Raw genomic sequence first — 19931 nt, 5'->3', positions numbered from 1 at the left:
GTGGCCCAGCAAAAAGTTGTCCCAAAAACGATGGTCTCTATTGACCCAATAGAGGTCAATATTGTGATATGAGACATCCAGAGCTCTGATAGCATCAGAGACATTTGGCTGCACAGCCTCAGGTGATGCTCTTCGACACTTCTGTGTTTCAGATAGTCCAGATCGCGGAGTTGGAGCGATAATCTGCCAGGACGAATGCTTTGTGAGTACTTCATGTGAATTTGTCTCAACTTCTTACGCTCATTTGGGAAATGACACTATTCACTGACATTCTAAGAGCGTTCCTGCTCCAAATAAATGGATTAGGTCATGCTTGTGAAGCCACAGATATAGACAGCGTGGCCATCACAGGGAAGGCATTTGAGGAATGCAGGGGAATGGGTCCGTCAGAAGTGGGAGGGCCTCGTCTTGTTCCAGAATCATTCTAACCATGATTGTCCTGCAGGTGGCAACGGGCTACAACGGTTTTGCACGAGGTTGTTACCATGGTTGCTACATTTCAAGTCGCGACCAAAGTAACAGCCCCAACCTGCTCATCTGTGCAGAGGCTAACACTCTTTATTTCAGGTAAGACACAGCACGGAAATGTACCCTTCAGCCAACTGCGGCCATGCTAGTTACTGGATGCCCATCTACACTAAACCCCTTCCCATGTACTCGGCTGGTAGCGGTCTCTGTCTTGGTGTTTTCGGTAAAGATGAAAATACAGAAAATTACATTCAATCTGGCAAGCCCAAGACTCGGATCTTGCTGGTCTCTCCTCTAGACTATCGGATGGTATACAATTAATGCTCCACCACATTTTTTTTTTAATGTTTATTTTATTAGACGCAATTGTACAAAGATAAAATGTTCGGCATCTAGAATTATACAATTATTGTGCAGCTTCATTTTTAACCTTATAACCTAATTAGAAAAAATGGAAAAAATGAAACAAAGGGAAAGCAAGAAAAAAATAAAGGAAAAAGTGAAAGGATATAGAAAAGAACAAGAAAATGTCCCCTAAGCTACCAGTGCAGCAGAGAGAAAGGGGAATAAGAAAAGTTGGAGAAATGCCTTGCTCCTCCCATGCTCGCCTAATTATTTCCGAAGGTGGGATATGTGCAGTTAAAAGGGTATTGTAAATATAGGATATTAACTTACTTATATCCGTCTTTCTATTCATGCATTCGTCTAATATATCTGGGCCAATAGAATGACAGTCTTTCGTGTGTGTTTTCACATAGTCTCGGATTTGAAGATATCTAAAAAAATTACTAACTTTCATGCTCCACCACAATTAATACATTTTTTCTCTTTAACGTTACATGGCAAAATAATACATTTTCCAATAAAGTTAATGGGAGCCTGGTAAACAAGACTTCAGTGAGTGGGTAGGAAGAAGAGGGATGGAAGCCCTTGTGAGATTATGGGAAGCACAGCAAACATAAAGGACAAAGGACATTTATTGTAACGTACACCAATTGGTGTACTGAAATTTGAGTTGCCATTGCAGCACACCAATAAAAATAAAACACAACATTAAAGAATTTGACATTAAACATAAAATCATCCCCCCACAATGGTTCCCACTGTGAAGTAGGCAACAAAGTCCAGTCCTCTTCCTCTATGTTCATCCATGGTCGGAGCCCATCTGAGGCCCCCGCAACGGCAGCCCGATGTTTCAGGCCCTCTCGCTGGATGATGGGGCCCCGGCGTCGGGAGAACACTCTCAGCGGCCTGGAGTGTCCAGAAAGGCCGCTTCCTACCGGAGACCGTGGCTCCTGAAGTCCACAGGCCGCGCTGGTCGGAGCTCCAACACAGGCGATCTCAGCGAAAGATCCCAGGCTCCGCAGTGTTTAAACTCAGTGCCGCCCGCGGCTGGACGCCCCGCAACGACAGCTCTGCGATGTTGGAGTCGGTGGCCACAGCACCCCAGAGCCCACCACACGGCGACCCAGGCAAGGCATAGCCCACTCCGCGATGATGCTCCAGCGCTGCCGCCGAAGCAGAAGCTCTGGCCGGTCCCGGCAGAAAATGCCGCTCCAGTCCCATTTGGTAGGCCGCGAGGAGAGGGTGAAGATGCGGCCCGGAGAAACCCGCATCTCCAACCAGGTAGGGACTGAGAAAAGCAGTTTCCTCTTTCCCCCCCACATAAAAAAACTCGAAGACCTCCAAGATTAAACTTTTAGTAAACTAAAAATAATAAAAAAGGGTGAAAGGACGAACAGCTGCAGGCTGGGCAGCCATATTCGACAGCGCCCCCACTCAAGGGCGATCAACGGTATATTATATAGATTCCTTGGTTTTCGTGACCTTTAATTAAGTGTGGGATTTAAATGTGGGCCCATCATCAGTTTGTGTGAAATGACAAAATTGACTGGGTGGTTGACAGCAAGAAAGAAAGTTCTCAGCCACAAGAAGATAATCAGTGTTCTCATTGTTTGGATTCAGATCAGCACTGTGGGTGTCACACATGTGGGAATGGCAAAGAATATGTTGTAAATGGAAGGACAGTGTAGATGAACAGAGCAATCTTAGGCTGTGGAACAGAAAGATAATGTTGTAGTCATAGAATCATATGACATTGAACCAGGCCGTTTGGTCTAACACACCCAGGGCACCCATCCCACTTCTCATTACTTGGCCCATAGCATTCTATTCCTTGGCAATTCAAATGCTCAGCTGGACAAATGTGGTCAGTGACCCCGTTTCAATAATTCTCTTTGACAGTGCATTCCAAATACTTCACTCTGGGTAAAGAAGGACCCCCTCATATCCCCTGTTAATGCCTTACTTTAAATCTATGTCCTCTGATATTTAGTTTACTTTAGACTTTAGAGACACAGCGTGGAAACAAGCCCTTCGCCCACTGAGTCCGCACGGTCCAGCGATCCATTCAGTCCGTGCCCACGCAGGCCATGGGGAGAATGTACAAACTCCATAGACAGCCTCCAGTCAGGATCGAAACTGTGTCTCTGGCGCTGTAAGGCAGCATCTCAACCGCTGCATCACTGTGCCGCCCAAAGGTTCCCCACGGGCTATCTGATCTGTACCTCTCATAATTTTGGATACCTCAATTATATACCCCCGGTCCTAGTGTTTCCAGTCTATCCTCATAATTGATCTGTCCCACATCCAGGTGAATCTCCTCTACTTCACCCCAGCACTGCACACTGTACTCCGGCTGAGGTATGTTGAACAATTTCAGATTCAGATTCAGATTCAGATTCAGATTCAATTTTAATTGTCATTGTCAGTGTACAGTGCAGAGACAACGAAATACATTTAGCATCTCCCTTGAAGAGCGACATAGCAAACGATTTGAAGAAAAAAATAATAAGTGTCCGGAAGGGGGGGGTGGTGATTGGCAGTCCCCGAGGTACGTTGTTGTGTAGAGTGACAGCCGCCGGAAAGAAGCTGTTCCTCGACCTGCTGGTTCGGCAACGGAGAGACCTGTAGCGCCTCCCGGATGGTAGGAGGGTAAACAGTCCATGGTTGAGGTGAGAGCAGTCCTTGGCGATGCTGCGCGCCCTCCGCAGACAGCGCTGGCTTTGGACAGACTCAATGGAGGGGAGCGTGGAACCGGTGATGCGTTGGGAAATTTTCACCACTCTCTGCAATGCCTTCCGGTCGGAGACAGAGCAGTTGCCATACCATACTGTGATGCAGTTGGTAAGGATGCTCTTGATGGTGCAGCGGTAGAAGTTCACCAGGATCTGAGGAGACAGATGGACCTTCTTCAGTCTCCTCAGGAAGAAGAGACGCTGATGAGCCTTCTTGATCAGAGTAGAGGTATTGTGGGTCCAAGAGAGGTCATCGGAGATGTTGACTCCCAGGAACCTGAAGCTAGAAACACGTTCCACCTCCGTCCCGTTAATGTGGATGGGGGTGTGCGTGCCGCCTCTGGACTTCCTGAAGTCTACAATGAGCTCCTTGGTCTTCTTGGAGTTAAGGGCCAGGTTGTTGTCAGCGCACCATGCTGCTAAGTGCTGGACCTCCTCCCTGTAGGCCAGCTCATCGTTGTTGCTGATGAGGCCAATCACCGTTGTATCATCTGCATACTTGATGATGGCGTTAGTACCATGTACAGGTGTGCAGTCATAGGTGAAGAGGGAGTAGAGGAGGGGGCTCAGCACACAGCCCTGAGGAACGCCGGTGTTCAGGGTGAGGGTTGAAGAGGTGTGCTTGTCTAACCTCACAGACTGGGGTCTGTTGGTTAGAAAGTCCAGTATCCAGTTGCAGAGGGAGGGGTCGATGCCCAGGTTACCGAGTTTGGTGATCAGTTTTGATGGAATAATGGTGTTGAATGCTGAGCTGTAATCGATGAACAGCATTCTTACATAAGTGTCTCTGTTGTCGAGGTGGGAGAGGGTGGAGTGAAGTGCCGTTGAGATGGCATCCTCCGTACTCCTGTTCTTGCGGTAGGCAAACTGATAGGGATCCATTGTGGGGGGTAGGCAGCTTTTGAGGTGTGCCAGGACCAGCCTCTCAAAGCACTTGGTGATGATGGGGATAAGTGCAACTGGGCGGAAGTCGTTGAGGCTTGCCGCAGTGGAGTGTTTTGGCACTGGCACGATGGAGGTGGATTTAAGGCAAGTGGGGACAACTGCTTGGGCAAGTGACAGGTTGAAGATGTCAGTCCAGACGTCTGTCAGCTGCGCAGCACAGGCTCTGAGCATGCGCCCGGGGATGCCGTCAGGGCCAGCAGCCTTACGTGCATTAGTCCTACTCAGTGCCACGTACACGTCGTAGGGGGTGAGTGTGAGGGGTTGGTGATCGGCAGGTAGCATAGCCTTGATGGCTGTTTCTAGATTGTCCCTGTCGAAGCGGCCATAGAAGGGATTAAGCTCCGCAAGGAAGGAGGCGTCGCTGGATGTGGGGGTGATGTTGGAGGGTCTGTAGTCCGTGATGGCCTGGATGCCTTGCCACATGCGTCGGGGGTCGGAGTTGTTGTTGAAGTGCTCCTCAATCCTGAGCTTATGGCAGTGCTTGACCTTCCTGATGCCCCTCTTCAGGTTAGCCCTGGATGAACTGTAGGCTCGAGCATCGCCTGACCTGAAAGCGGTGTCCCGTGCTTTCAGCAGTAGTCTGACCTCGCTGTTCATCCATGGCTTCTGATTCGGGTATATGGTCACCTGTTTGAGGGAGGTGACACTATTGATGGTGGAGTTTATAAAGTCCAGAACAGAGGATTTTATAAAGTTGGAGCATAACCTCCTTACTTCTGTATTCAGTGCCCCCATTAATGAAGTCTAGTATCGTTCACATATTAGACCTAAATCTAAGGATGTTGGGAAGATTATGTCTTCCACAATACCTTCCCTCCTTCCCTCAGCATCCCAAGATACACCCTGGACTAGCTGAGATCCATTTTCTGTGGGGCTTTCTACCTCCCCTGCACGGGTAATCTCATTTCGGAACTTGAGACACAAAGTTGTGAAGGACCCTCCCCTGTGTCGGGTACCCTCTGTGATTTATTTTGCTGAAGAGGAATTTCTGGGTGAGGACAGTAATCAGCAGCATCACAATAGCTCCCTGTTCATGATCGAGCGTGAAGGTTGGTTGTATGGAGGATGACTCTCACCTCCGAACTCTGAACACTCACAATTTGTAAGAGGAATTTTCTTTACTACTCCCCCTATGTAAATCCCCCTATGATTCTAGCACGCACTGACACGGTGGGGGCAAGTTACAGAGGCTGATTGATTTAGGAAACCAGAGTAGTTGAAGCGAGACTGTGCAGACTCCATACAGACAGCACCCAAGGTCAGGATTAAACCCGTGTCTCTAGAGCTATGATTCAGTGACTCTACCAGCTGTGCCACTGTCCACTGGTATGAGGACCCTACATTATGGAATATGTCTACTTTATGTTGTCAGTCAGTGGCATCCAAACATGGACAGCTCCTCGCACAAGAAGACCGGCAAGTTTAGGGCAGGCCAGAGTGCATCTTTCACTGATGTCCCATCAGCAGCTTAAGTTTGGCCCAAAATGTCCCTGACCACAGAGTCCTGCCAGTATAATGAGATGAATTATAACAAAGACCACTGCCTGCTATTTCCAGACTATCTTGGCAAATGCATTTTCCAGAAGGTTAGCGTCAGTGTGCGGGGATCGCTGGTCGGCATGGGCTTGATGGGCAGAAGGGCCTGTTTCCGTGCAGTATCTCTAAACTAAACTAAACTAAACTAAAAAGTCTGAAGAAGGATCTCGACCCGAAACGTCACCCATTCCTTCTCTCCAGAGAAGCTGCTTATCCCGCTGAGATACTCCCATATTTGGTGTCTACCTTCAATTTAAACCAGCATCTGCAGTTCTTTCCAAAGCTAAACTAGAGCTGGAGCTCAACCCAGTGTCTGTATTTCTCTCCTGTGGTTAATTCACTCAATCGGAAGCAAAAACATTTTCTGTGTTTGTACGGCAGGCATAAACAGGACCTGAAAGATGCAACATTGTACACCAGCTCATATCCCTGCCCTGAGTGCTTGGATTTAATCAAAGAAACCAAAGGTATCACAAGGATTGTTTGTGTGAAACCCGAAGGTGAATTTTCCGCCACACCCATGGAGGGAATAACATGTAAAATGGTAAGTGTCGGTAGTTACAGGAACACTTGGGAACTCTCAATAACATTTAAAATCTTTTATTTACTCATTGATTTGAGCCCAGCTCATGAGAGTGAAAGATATGATGGGAAGAACAAAATCACAAAGAATAATAATAATAATAATAATAACTTTATTTGTTAAGCACCTTAAAAACAACCAAAGCTGACCAAAGTGCTGTACAGAAAAAAGAAAACAAGCAAGATCATAAAACAGGCAGAACAACAGAACATACAACTAACACGAGGCGCATAAATTACATACAAAAATCCAAACAATAAATTAAAAAAAACATAAAACACAAGTACGAACAACGCAGCAAAACCAAGCAAATAAAGTTAATAAACAATTCAACACCTCACTGGTCTACAAAGGCCATGGAGAATAGATATGTCTTCAGGAGTGATTTAAAAAAAAAAGAAGCAGAGGAGAATGGGAGAAATCATGGGAGAAAGAATGGGAGACAACAATGTTAATTGGCCTGAACACCAGGAGTTAGGAGCATGCAATGATGACATCAAAATTGAGATGAGCGGTGAATGACAGCGATCAGCCGCAATCTTGGGTATAGCCAGTTTTCATTAAGGTACAGTGTTGGTAAGGCATTTGCTCCTGTTAGTTAGGTGTGATTTGCATTAATTTATGTAAGCAACTATTTATTGTTCTGAACTAAAGCTTCACAAGATATTAACAGGGTTAGGCAATGATGAAGCAACTGCCCACCCTCCATCTTCACATTCCCCAGTACTTCTCCCTTGTTCTCTTCCTTTGTCTCTTTCATTTTCCAATCCTGCCATTCCAATCCTATTTTCTCTCTCCCCTTTCCCTTCCCCACCCTCACTCTCACCATCTCCCTCCCAAAACCATTCATCCTTTCTATCCCTCCCCACCCTACACTGTAACATACCAACACCATTTCATAACCCCAGGCAGTCAATAAAAACATTTCAGCAGAAAATACATGCATTTTTTAGTACAAATCCATTTTTACTTTGATCTGTCTTGTGATCATGTGTGGTGAATTCTGGCAGTGAAAAGGCAATTCTGTCATTACCCAATGCCTATGTCAAGCCTAAGCTGCCTCTTCCTTTGCAACGGGTCGACATGCACACATACGACTCTGTAATCACTGAGGAATTTGGCAATGCCAACACTGGTGAAGTTGCTCCCATTGTCTCTCACAAGCAACACTGAGGAAACTACGTTTGGCAAAGATCTTTCTCACATTTGAAATCATGCTCGTGAGGTTGAAGAATCCAAAGGAGCCGCTTCTATCTGGAAAAAATGGACACCCATCATAACGACTTTTCCCATGGACGGAACTGCAATATCCATGTCCATCATCAACAGCCAGTGGGGTCACCCATTCCTTCTCTCCAGAAATGCCTGCTGTCCCGCTGAGTTACTCCAGCATTATGTGTCTACCTTCCATCATCAACAGTTGGCCAAGGCCAAGTCCTGGGAGAACCTGCAGGTGGATACTCGTGATGACTTGAGTTGCTTTTGTTCCTTCAGCCCAACTGCTCCAAGGCATCCAGACAGAACTTCCAGCAACTTGCTTGCAGCAATATACACCTTGAGTGACCTACAAGCTGCATATTTAGAGAAATTGCATCACATCATTCTCAGTGCTCCTGCACAAAGTCAACAATGTATTATCTTCACCTTCTTCATGCAGAATGCTTTCAAATATGCATGAGAGGGTAATGTTATAGCCCTTGCCATGGCAGCGAGACTGAAGTACAGTCCATCTACAATCTCACCACAGTCTCACATAGAGGTGTCAGGTTGCAGTCAATGGAGTGCAACTGATTTCTGAGTGTACCTCAGGTCTTGGTTGTATGCATATATACCAAATCCTATGTCTGAACTGTCTGATGCCATTTGAGATATCTACCTGAATTCACCAAAAATACCCCACAGAAGATTTTGAAAATCATAACATTCTGGCTGGTCAAGTACGTGGAATTTCTTCACTCTACAGACAATGCTAAACATTGTCAATTATTTCAATTAGAGATATTGCACGGATATCCGCTAGGCCCAACAGGTCCGCACTGTACAATGATCACCTGCACACTAGTACTATCTTACACCCTAGGAACAATTTACAGAAGCCAAGTGATCTACAAACCTGTATATCTTTGGAATGTGTGAGGAAACCAAAGCACCTGCAGAAATCCCACACGATCACAGGGAGAACGTACACTCTGCAAAGACAACACCCATAGTCAGGATGGAACCCAGGTCTCTGGTACTGAAAGGCAGCAACTCTACCGCTGCTCCACAACATAATTGATATTGCTCTGTTTTGGAAAGAAACCTCGATGTAACATCAGTCAGTCGCTCATGCAGTGTGGCTCTGTACGAGCGGCACAGTGCCATATAGACTCAGTGGAGCAAAGTATCACAGGGAAGCAGCAGGAGTTTCACTGGATCATGAGCTACGGTCTGTGAATGCCACAGCTTCTGCTTCCACTCTCTGTTTCCTTTCCCATCTTCCATGATGCAGCAACTTACTCCCACTCCCTGGGGTGCTGTAATGAATGTGGGCAGGCTGTTTACCCTTAAAACCTTCACTGGATTAGTTTAGTTCCGAGATACAGAGCGGAAATAAGCCCCTCGGCCCACCGCGCCCGCAGCGACCAGCGATCCCCACACATCAACACTATCCTGCACACACTAGGGACAACTTACATTTATACCAATTAGCCTACAAATGTGTTCGTCTTTGGAGTGTGGGAGGAAACCGAAGATCTCAGAGAAAACCCACGCAGGTCACGGGGAGAATGTACAAATTCCGTACAGACAGCACCCGTAGTTGGGATCGAACCTGGGTCTCCGGCGCTGCAAGCACTGTAAGGCAGCAACTCTACCGCTGCGCCACTGTTCTGTCCTTACCGATGATGTTGCATATCCTACCTTGTTTCCAATATCTACTTGAAACTCGGTTTCTTCTCATGGAGCTGCATTTTATCATCACAGACACACAAAATGTGCAAAGCCACATCAACATTTTAAAGGTACTTTGGTTAAAAGGCATTTAGACAGACACTTAAATAGGCAAGACTTCCAAGGATATGGCCCGAAAGTGGACAAATGGAATTAGTGTTGATGGGCAAAAAGTGTGGACTTGGTGGAACGAAGGGCCTGTTTCTGTGTGGTATGAATCTGTAATCCTATTTCCTACGATCTCAAGCTGTACGTGATCAGAAGCTGTATCAAAATCTGTAAAACTCCGTAAAGTTTAAGAACCTGATAATTGATGGGTAAAAACTGTTTGTGAACCTGAAGTTCATGGTTGTCAGGCTCCTGTGCCTTCCTCCATATGCTCGCAATGGGAATAGAGTGTGGCCAAGATGGTGTGAGTCCTTGATGATATTAACTCACAGCCCAAATAGAGACGTATGAGATTGAACTGTGAGCTATTACAAGAATAAAAAAGCATCTGAGGATTAAAGGTCTGGTGCCTGTCCTCTTAGGAAAATATTGAAAATAGCAACAGGAGCAGGCTATTCAGACCCTCCAGCCTAACCTGCTTGTTCCATCATTCGATGAGACCTCAGCTGTTCTTCTACCTCAGTGCCAATTTCCTGCACTAACTCTGTGATTCTTGATTCCCTTACAAATAAAAGCTCCATTAATTTCTGCCATAAATGTACAGCGACTGAACCTCCACAGCTCCTAGGAGAGAATTCCAAAGATTCACCACATGGTGAAGGACCTTCTTCTCTGGCCTTAACGCCTGCTCCAGAACTCTCGAGAAGCACACCATCATTCAGCACAAATCAGCCAGCTTGTCTATCATCCCACCAACATCGTTCACTTCAGCGCTGGTGCATTGTGTCTGCAGTATGCCCCATCTACAAAATGCATTTACCCTGCTGGACTACCCTGACAATACCTCACAAATGTATGACTTTATTACCAGGAAGCACCAGGAAGTAGGTGCAAGGCAACACCACTACAAGTCACACACCATTCTAACTTGGAAAATACCTTGCCGATCCTGGAACTCCCTCCCCAACAGCACTGTGGGAGCAGCTTCACCAGTGGGGTGCAATGGTTCAAGAAGGGACACTGCCACTTTTTCAAGGGTAGCTGTAGATGGGCAATAAGTGCTGGCCCAGATCCAGAAAAATGAAATTTTAATTCAGAGACACAAATGATTGGCATCTGGAACAAAAATCAAAGTGCTGGAGGAACTGAACAGATCAAGCAGCATCTGTGGGGAACAGACACTTCAGGTCTGAAAGACAAAATGAGCACATCCACTGGTTCCTCTTATCCTCTGCTGGCTCCAATCTCCTAAAAGAATAAGGGGTAAGCCATTTAGAACGGAGATGAGGAAACACTTTTTCACACAGAGAGTTGTGAGTCAGTGGAATTCTCTGCCTCAGAGGATGGTGGTGGCCGGTTCTCTGGAATCTTTCAAGAGAAAGCTAGATAGGGCGCTTGAAGATCACGGAGTCAGGGGATATGGGGAGAAGGCAGAAACGGGGTACTGATTGTGGATGACCAGCCATGATCACATTGAATGGGATACATGGTCACATGATCACGTTACCTGGGATAGATCGTTTCAGTCATGAGGCTAGGTCTGTTTATCCGGGAGGAGAAGAGGCGATATTACTGAGGTATCTAAAAATTTTCAGGGTACAATTTGAGTAGACGGAGGAAACTCTTCTCCATATCAGAGAGAGGTAATAATAGAGGACATAGGTTTAGGGTAAGGGATAAGAGATTCAGAAGGGATCTGAGGGGGTTCTTTTCACCAGAGAGTGGTGAGTTTCTGCAATGCACTGCGGGAGAGAATGGTGAAAGCATAGTTGTTGACAGCATTTAAGACTTGTCCAGATGAGCTTCGTCATAGAAGACTGGACAATAGCTGAAAGATGGCGTCAATATTTAACAATCAGATGGGTGCTGATGGGTTAATGTGATGGGCCGAAAGGTCTGCTGCCATGCTACATGTCTCTGTGAGTATGATTTCCTTCTTGTAGCTCCACATCAACTCTGCCCAATCCTCTTTTTATTGAACATTTCCACTCTTACCACTTCCTTGACTATGAGTGATTACATTTGAATTATAGCTGTCTGATGCATTGACTGTACCCTGTATTGTATTTGTGGCTGACCTTTTTCTTTATTCCTTCCTATCTCTACAACAGTGGAAACAAAACACAGGCATAAAAGGTAAGAACATTTACTTTCAGATGCGGTCCAGTTTCTGCCTGGGCTTCTGATTCTGGATCCAACTTTGTCTCCATTCTCATCCAAATTATTTATATAAACAATGAACAATAATGGGGCCAGTACAGAACCCTATGGCGTACCACCAGTCACAGGTCTCCAGTCTGAAGAACAACCCACAATCACCCTTTGCTTCCTACCATCGAGCCAATTTTGTATTCAATTGGCTATCTCTCCCTGGATCCAATACGATACAATCTTTCAGACTATTCTACAACGCGGGACTTTGTCAAAGGCCTTGCTAAAGTCTACATTGACACCATCCACCAACCTGCCTTCATTAATCCTCTTGTTACTTCTTCAAAAAGCTAACAGATTAGTGAGCAACAATCTCCTATGCACAAAGTTATGCTGACTATCGCTAATCAGACCTTATCTATCCAGATGCTAGTAGATCCTGTCCTTCAGAATCCCCTCCAGTAACTTACCCATAACCTTTGTCAGGCAGTTCCCTGGCTTGTCCTTGCTACTCTTCTTAAATAACAAATAACAGTACAACATTTGCTAACCTCCAGTTTTCGAGAACTTCACCTAAAGCAAGGGCTTCTGCAATATCTTTCCTAGCTTCTCACAACTTTCGAAGATGTAGTCAGTTAAGCCCTGGAGATGTATCCACCTTCATGTGCTAATACCACCTCTTTGGTAATTTGTATATCGTCCAAGATATCACATTTCATTGCCCGCAATTCCTCAACTTCCATGAGCATCTCCACCTTAAAAACCAAAGAGAAATATTAATTTACAACCTCACACATATCCTGTGGCTCCCCACATATATGGCCAGGCTGTTAAAGGGACCAGCACATGGCATTGGGGGTTCAGTATTGATGTGGATAGAGAACTGGCTGGCAAACAGGAAGCAAAGAGTAGGAGTAAACGGGTCCTTTTCACAATGGCAGGCAGTGACTAGTGGGGTACCGCAAGGCTCAGTACTGGGACCCCAGCTATTTACAATATATATTAATGATCTGGATGAGGGAATTGAAGGCAATATCTCCAAGTTTGCGGATGACACTAAGCTGGGGGGCAGTGTTAGGTGTGAGGAGGATGCTAGGAGACTGCAAGGTGACTTGGATAGGCTGGGTGAGTGGGCAAATGTTTGGCAGATGCAGTTTAATGTGGATAAATGTGAGGTTATCCATTTTGGTGGCAAAAACGGGAAAGCAGATTATTATCTAAACGGTGGCCGATTGGGAAAGGGGGAGATGCAGCGAGACCTGGGTGTCATGGTACACCAGTCATTGAAGGTAGGCATGCAGGTGCAGCAGGCAGTAAAGAAAGCGAATGGCATGTTGGCTTTCATAGCAAGAGGATTTGAGTATAGGAGCAGGGAGGTTCTACTGCAGTTGTATAGGGTCTTGGTGAGACCACACCTGGAGTATTGCGTGCAGTTTTGGTCTCCAAATCTGAGGAAGGACATTATTGCCATAGAGGGAGTGCAGAGAAGGTTCACCAGACTGATTCCTGGGATGTCAGGACTGTCTTATGAAGAAAGACTGGATAGACTTGGTTTATACTCTCTAGAGTTTAGGAGATTGAGAGGGGATCTTATAGAAACTTACAAAATTCTTAAGGGGTTGGACAGACTAGATGCAGGAAGATTGTTCCCGATGTTGGGGAAGTCCAGGACAAGGGGTCACAGCTTAAGGATAAGGGGGAAATCCTTTAAAACCGAGATGAGGAGAACGTTTTTCACACAGAGAGTGGTGAATCTCTGGAACTCTCTGCCACAGAGGGTAGTTGAGGCCAGTTCATTGGCTATATTTAAGAGGGAGTTAGATGTGGCCCTTGTGGCCAAGGGGATCAGAGGGTATGGAGAAGAAGGCAGGTACGGGATACTGAGTTGGATGATCAGCCATGATCATATTAAATGGCGGTGCAGGCTCGAAGGGCCGAATGGCCTACTCCTGCACCTAATTTCTATGTTTCTATGTTTCTCTACCTTCTTAAGTGTGTTCCTTATACTTACGGAAGCATTTGCTTGATCCCGACTGTTTACACCTGATGTAGGCCTCCTTTTTCCTGACCAGAGCAGCAACACCTCTCATCAACCAGATTCCTTGAACTTGCCAGCCATGCCCTTCATCCCAGTAGAAGCGTGCTGTCCTTGAACTCTTTCTTGCACACTTTTAGAAGCTTCCCGATTGCCTGACGCCACCTATCTGTAGTCTTACCAAATCAACTTCTGCAAGATCCCCCTCCAAAATTCCCCCCCAATTTAGGATCTTAACGTGGCCCAATCCTATCTTTCTTGATAACTACTTTACAACATAGAATTATGGTCACTAGTCCCAAAGTGCTCCCATGCTGACGCTTTAAACACTTGCCCTACCTTGCTTTAACAGGAACTCCAGTGTTGCCCGCTCTCTATTAGGGCCCTCTACAAAGGGATTAAAGAGGCTTTCTTGGACATTTTTTAAACAAATTCCAACCTATTCAAGACCTTTGCCACGTGGGTTATCCAGTCAATAGAATGGAAGCTATTTTATTCCCACACATGCAACCTTATTATTCTTTCAGTTATCTGCAATCTCCCTACACATCTGTTCCACTAATTCCCGTTAACTACTGCGGGCCTATAAAATAATCCCATTAAAAAGATCGTTCCCTTCATGTTTCCAAGATCTACTCATGTAGCCCATATTTGATAAGGCCCCAAAACTCTCTTCTCGAAGCACTGCTGTTATGTCCTCCCTCATCAAGACTACTTTTCTCCTCACTTACCTGTACATCTACCATGCCTGTGGTATCTGTACCCTAGAACACTGAGCTGCCAGCCCTGCCCTTCTCTCAGCCATGTTTTTGTTACGGCCATAATATCCTAAACATCCACAGCCAAGATTGTCCCTCTTACCTGATAAATCTTCAGCATTAGATTAAATGCAATTTAAACCACCGATATTTCCTCCCACTTTGCCGTGTTTCTGGCAGTAGTGTTAACTGAACTTAAATCCCACCGCGGCAAATGCAGTGATTTCATTTATTTTTTAACTACTCTCAAATGAAGTAACTATTAATACGATAGTAATATTTTTGCCTTATTGCAAACTTTGCCCGTCTTGCACTGTTACCTATAGAGGAGGAGGTGTTCCTGCTTTATTTATCAACTCTGAAAAGGCTCCACAAACTCACCAATTCTAAGACAACAGGGTGCAACAAAGTGCCTGGCTTCTGTCTTCCATATAGAGTCATAAGCATGAAAACCATCCCTTCAACCTGACTTGCCCATGCTGACCAAGATGCCCCATCTACTTTAGTCCAACCTGCTAATATCCCGTTAATCCTTTCCTATCCATGTACTTGCCCAAATTTATTTTAAACATTGTTCTAGTACCTGCCTCAACGGCCTCCCCTGGCAACTTGTTCCATAAAACCATATTGTCTCTATTAAATGTTTCCCTCTCACCTTAAACCTATCCCGTCTGATTCTTGATTCCCCAGCTCTGGCTAAAATACTTTGTGCATTCACCCTACGTATTCCCCTCATGATCCTGTACACATTTCTCCAAAGTTTCTGAAATTCCAAGCACTCTATTACCGGTGACTGCAACTTTAGTGATTCCTCCGTAACTACTCCTCTGTCGCTCCCCACAACCTGCTTCTTTGCCGTTGTTTTAGTTGCCTGTGTTGAGCACAGTCTCAATCTTTGCCTCGTTGGTGTGGCTGTGCACCATGCTGGTATCTTTTACAATGTCAGCGTGTTTTACTGGATCACAGCAACCCTGCAAAACAGGGCGAGACTATTCTGTCTGCAGCCCTGCGGGTAACTGCATTTTACTTCTTTCATATGATGATGGTTTCTGTCTATCCCACCTTGTGAGACTGTCATTTGCAGACCCTCATCACCTTTATCCCTGACTAACCCACACACCAACTATTCTGCTCTCTGGTTTTTGACCACTCATCCTATTGCTTTTGATCTTCATAACCTTATGTGTCTTAGTTTAAACTTCCCTTCATCTCCGAGAGCCAGTTTTCCAGTCCTGGCAACATCCTAAATCTCTGCATCCTCACCTGTGAAATCATATCTTCCAGTAATGTGGTGACCAGAACTGCGTGCGGTATTCAAACTGTGGCCTTATCTGTGTTTTACATAGTTCTAATATAACCTTCCTGGTCTTATATCCTGTGCCCTTTTTAACCACTGTATTGACCTGTCCTGCAGCCTTTAAAGATCTGTGGACATCAGAAGCAAAGCTTAACCGGTATATATCCGCTGTGAGCGGCAGAACACTGTGATGGAATAAATGCATGTTTTGAGAAATTCTGTTCAAAGAATAAGTTAAAAACAAATATTTAAAATAAAATGTGTTACCATGGGAACTTCTCTTTCTCACAGGAGATGCCATAAATTGCCTGGACTTCACGAGCTCAAATGAGAAGCTTAAGCAGGAGACCACAGATGAGGGAGAATGTGAGTGAAGCAACAGATGGTGGTCAGCGTGGATTTTACTGTCGCAGTGCCTCAGAAGCCCTGCAAGAAAACAGGACCACGCTGAGTTGATGGGATGACTATTCATACTCAGCACCCATCAAAAAGCTTCCTTCACTATCTTTTACAAGCAACTAATAGTTTGTAGTTTAAATCATTGGTGCAATAATAACACTTTAAAATTGAACAAAGGAAATAGGAAGTATGAAAGTCCAGTGAAATACAAGTGCGAATTGAAGGTAAAATTAAGGGAGGAAATAGAGGGAAATTATTTAGTTTACTGGTTGGGAAGCAGATCTGGGAAATAGGTGGTAGTTAGATGGGTGGCTAAATGTTCCAGCAGAATCAAATCTTGATTAGTCTAGCTGCTGTTCGGATTCCTTTGCTGATCATTGAGCAGGGTGTTCACATGTGATGGCAGCATTTTTCCACATTACACATTGCACCTGCAGACCAAGTAGGTTTTAAGGTTTCAAGGTCAGTTTATTGTCACATGTACCACAAAGTGCAGTGAAATTTGAGTTATCATACAGCCATATTAAGTGAAAAGTAACAAGACACACAGACACATGAAATAAAATTTAACATAAACATCCACCACAGCGCCTCCCCACATTCCTCACTGTGATGGAAGGCAATAAAATCCATTCTTCTCCCTCTTTATTCTCCCGCGATTGGGGTTGTCGAACCATTCACTTTTAGGGCCATCAAAGCTCCCACAGTCGATGATCCGAAGCCCTCGCGTCGGGGTGATCGAAACTCCCACGTCGGGATGGTTGAAATTCTCCGAGGCTTGGAGCTCCCGAATCGGTCTCTAACCAGGCACCGCGGTCTCCATGATGTTAAAGTCCACAGACCCGCAGTTACTCTCCACAGTCGATCCCCGGCAAAGAGATCTCTGGCAAAGAGAGCGCCGGGTTGGTTTCCAGGAACGGCTGCGCCACTCCACGATGTTAGGCCGCAGTGGGGACGGAGATACGATACAGAAAAAAATCGCATCTCCGTCGAGGTAAGAGCCCCCCAGCCCCCCCACATAAAACCAAGGAATTAAAACATACTCTTTACCACATACTTAAAATGACAAAAACAGTAGGAAGGACAGACAGACTGTTGGCGAGATGAAGAATGGCTGATTTAAGGGTGGCACATCTGCTCACAGTGCAGGAGACCCATGTTCAATCCTAATCCCAGCTGTTATCTGTATGGTGTCTGCATGTTCTCTCTGCTACCACGTGGGTTTCTCCAGCTACCCTATCCCACTCCATAGATGTGCAGGTTGGTAGAATCTGGGAGTGCCGTATGTGTGAAGACAATAAGATACGATTAACTTTGGCAATAGTATAATGGGTAAATGGTTTTGTTATTATCACGTGTACCAAGATAGAGTGACATACTATTTTTGCATATAGATCAGCAAGAGTATCACCGTACATACGCACCATCCCAGGGTTAGTACAAAATGTACAAAACTGCCCACTGAGATCATATACAAGAAGCGCCATTTTCCCGCCATTTCACAGACCCAGCAGCAGCCGGCCACAAAGATCCAGTGCAGCCTCCATTCTGGTCATCCTGCGAACCATTGTTCCTCTTCTTGCATGGCTCTCTTCAGACCTTGTTCCTTCCACAGCTGACTTTGAGGGTGCGGAAAGTAACCCCCACCCCCCACCCCTCTGGGCTCCTCTTACGAGCCTTTTGTCCAGCGTCCTCTGCCATCGCCGTAACCCTCCACCTCCTCTCTGATTCCCAGTCTTCAGGACTGAGCAGAGGCTAGGCTCACTGGACTTCCAGGCCGATTCCCGGTTCCACAGCGGGCAAGCCAGCCTTGCTGTTTGATGCCGCGGCATGCCGGGACCTTCTCACCGTGCCAAGTTGGTGGTTGGTGGTCAGCAAGGACTTGGGCCAAAGGGCCTCTTTCCATGCTGTATTTTCTCATGACATGGCCAAAATTGAAACAAATAACTTCTGCATTAAATAGCCATATTAGGCCATATTGGGTTGTTGGGCTGTGAGTAATTGTAAAGTAATGGAAGAACAATTGTGGAAAGAAAGCAAAGCCCCTAGAGTGAGGGAAAAGGACTGACAGGTCATCTTTGTGCACATCTTTGTGCTCTCTTTTTTACACAGAGAGTGGTAAATCTCTGGAATTCTCTGCCACAGAATGTAGTTGAGGCCAGTTCATTTGCTATATTTAGGAGGGAGTTAGATGTGGCCCTTGTGGCTAAAGGGATTAGGAGGTATGGAGAGAAAGCAGGTACAGGATACTGAGTTGGATGATCAGCCATGATCATATTGAATGGTGGTGCAGGCTCGAAGGGCCGAATGGCCTACTCCTGCACCTATTTTCTATGTTTCTATGTGTCCTTCAACAGGATCAGATTTTAATTCATCAGAGATGGTTAGCGTGTAATGGAATGAAAATGACTTTATTCTGACGAAACTCCAGCTTTATATTGCTTTTTACTTAGAATGCCAATGTATGCAAGAATGTTATTTTAAATCAACATTTTAATCCAGCTCATGATTGAATTTGTGTTTTGATGACAATTAAAATCAATGGTGATGGTAAGGAAAATTCTGTTTCATAATTTTTTTAAATCAAAGCTGATGTCTACATTTTGACAATACGGTCCTTGAATGATTGTGAAGTACTTTGAAATGTTCAATGAGAGGCTCAGTGTGATTGCAGGCCTTCCTTGTTTTTTTTTCAATCGATGGTCCTTTCCAAAATTATTATGGGTCTCCTTTAACTAGAAGCTAAATAATGATGGGTCAGCCTTTCTAGGATGGACCTGTATCACCCTGCTCTACTGCAACCAAAGCGAGAGTCCAGTAAAATGTAACAAATATCTCATGATGACCATAGAAGCAGATAGAAATTGTAGGATCAGGTGGTTGGGGACTAACTCAGTTATGCAACTTGATTGTATGTACAACTTATTCCAAAGGCCGTTTTCAATGGTGTTTCGCTCTATGATCCTCAGTTGCAATCACAATGCTCAGTTCACTTTGACGCGTGCCAGTCCAATTTTATTTCTGAACGACTTGGTGGGTCTCAGTTTGGACAGAATCTGGAATAAGAGTGAATCATTTCCAGAAAGGCTGTAATTCAATGACTCTTGTAATTATGAGAGCAACAATCATGCTGTGAGCCACTCAATTTGATTTTAGACTGAGTTGCACCAATGCACTGATTATTTAAGTTTCATACTGCAGTGGTGGAAATGTTTCAACGTTTCTTCCAACGTGCAAAGCTTATCCCTGCACCTGAGATTAGCTTGGGGTGCACACATAATTACCTAGACCTAGCAGAGGTCAGTTCGTGATGGACTGAAAGGTCTTTTTCTGGGAGCATCCTCTCCCAGCCCCAGTACCAACAATGATGCTCTGCCTAAACTCCCTCAGTACTTTATTCACATCCCTGATGTGGGGGGTTCCACCTGAAACATCAACAATTCCTTTCCTTCCAGTCTCGACCTGCTGAGTTCGTCCAGCGCATTGTTTGCCATTCTACTACAAGTTTCGTTGCTCCAGGGATTTCCTGGAAGATGATTCAAAGACATTCTCCTGTGGAAAATGTAACAACCTCACCAGCAAGTGACACTCAAACTGGTGAAGGAGCATTGTGAAATCCACTGAGCCCCTCAGTAGCAGGACC

The 19931-nt window shown here is 45.3% G+C and overlaps 1 long non-coding RNA gene across 1 annotated transcript; it reads left to right on the top strand.

Annotated features, from left to right (window-relative positions):
• The first annotated feature begins 516 nt into the window (after window positions 1-516).
• LOC129694846 (uncharacterized) lies at window positions 517-19726 on the top strand. Its single transcript, XR_008723057.1, has 4 exons — window positions 517-567; window positions 6408-6570; window positions 11760-11784; window positions 16181-19726. It is a non-coding gene; the product is annotated as an uncharacterized LOC129694846 (long non-coding RNA).
• Window positions 19727-19931: the final 205 nt, after the last annotated feature.

The sequence above is a fragment of the Leucoraja erinacea genome, unplaced genomic scaffold, assembly GCF_028641065.1.
Source record: "Leucoraja erinacea ecotype New England unplaced genomic scaffold, Leri_hhj_1 Leri_821S, whole genome shotgun sequence".
Lineage (NCBI taxonomy): Eukaryota > Metazoa > Chordata > Chondrichthyes > Rajiformes > Rajidae > Leucoraja > Leucoraja erinaceus.
Note: the sequence above shows the minus strand (reverse complement) of the source record. Positions and strands in the feature narration are given on the sequence as shown.